We start from the raw sequence: 1,528 nt of genomic DNA, 5'->3' as shown, positions 1-1,528 counted from the left end.
CTTTTAATTATCAAAACCTCATAATCAATTGAATCTGCCCGACTGAGATCAACAAGATGACCACAGCTTGCTTCAAGCCGACAATCTCTGTAGGATCGACCCTTACTTACGTAAGGTTTATTACTTGGATGACCCAGTGTACTTGCTGGTTAGTTGCACGGAGTTGTGAAGAGTGTGAATTACAATTTTGCCACACCAAATGGCAAACGAAGGAACTAACATTGTCCTTCTCTCACAAATGGAGCCTCAAAATATTAAGGAAGCCCTTAGTGACCCCTCTTGGATAAAAGCAATGGAGGATGAGCTTCTTAAGTTTGAGAAGAACAAAGTGTGGACTTTGGTTCCAAGGCCAAGTGGAAAGAAAGTGGCAGCATTTCCAAGGAGAAGATGGCAGCATTGCAAGAAACAAAGCAAGGCTAGTGGCACAAGGATATGACCGAGAAGAAGGAATAGACTTTGATGAATCCTTTGCCCCTGTTTCCCGAATGGAGGCCATAAGACTTCTCTTAGCTTATGCTGCATTTTGTGGTTTTAAATTATATCAAATGGATGTGAAATGTGCATTTTTGAATGGTGTGATAGATAGAGAAGTGTATGTGGAGCAGCCACCTGGTTTTGAAAATAAAGAGCATTCTAACCATGTTTTCAAATTATCAAAAGCTCTCTATGGTTTAAGACAAGCTCCTAGAGCTTGGGATGAGAGACGTAGCTCTTTTCTTTTGAAAAATGGTTTTCAAAAAGGCACCACAGGCACAACTCTATTTATCAAGAACTCTAATGATTCTTTTATTCTTGTCCAAATATATGTTGATAACATTATTTTTGGGTCAGCCAATGAATCCCTTTGTTCTAAATTTGGACAACTCATGACAAGTGAATTTGACATGAGTATGATGGGTGAACTTAATTTTTTCCTTAGGCTGTAAATTAAATAAACTGAAAATGGTATTTTCATTCATCAAGAGAAGTATGCTGGTGCACGAAATCACAATCACACTTTTGCAATTCCGCACAAATAACCAGCAAGTGCACTGGGTCATCCAAGTAATACCTTACGTGAGTAAGGGTCGATCCCATAGAGATTGTCGGCTTGAAGCAAGCTATGGTTATCTTGTAACTCTTAGTCAGGATATTAGTAATTCTCAGATTTAGTTGTAAAAAGTAAAAGAACATGAAAAAAGTACTTGTTTTGCAGTAATGGAGAACAGGTTGAGGTTTTGGAGATGCTACATCTTCTGAATCTCTACTTTCCTACTGTCTTCTTCTTCATGCACGCAAGGTTCCTTCCATGGCAAGCTGTATGTTGGGTTTTACCGTTGTCAATGGCTACCTCTCATCCTCTCAGTGAAAATGTTCAACACGCTCTGTCACAGCACGGCTATTCATCTGTCGGTTATCGATCATGTTAGAATAGAATCCAGTGATTCTTTTGCGTCTGTCACTAACGCCCCACAATCGCGAGTTTGAAGCTCATCACAGTCATTCAATCCCTGAATCCTACTCAGAATACCACAGACAAGGTTTAGAC

This window comes from Arachis duranensis, chromosome 3 (assembly GCF_000817695.3).
Source record: "Arachis duranensis cultivar V14167 chromosome 3, aradu.V14167.gnm2.J7QH, whole genome shotgun sequence".
Taxonomy (NCBI): domain Eukaryota; kingdom Viridiplantae; phylum Streptophyta; class Magnoliopsida; order Fabales; family Fabaceae; genus Arachis; species Arachis duranensis.
The sequence above is the reverse complement of the archived record's forward strand: the minus strand, read 5'-3'. Positions refer to the sequence as shown.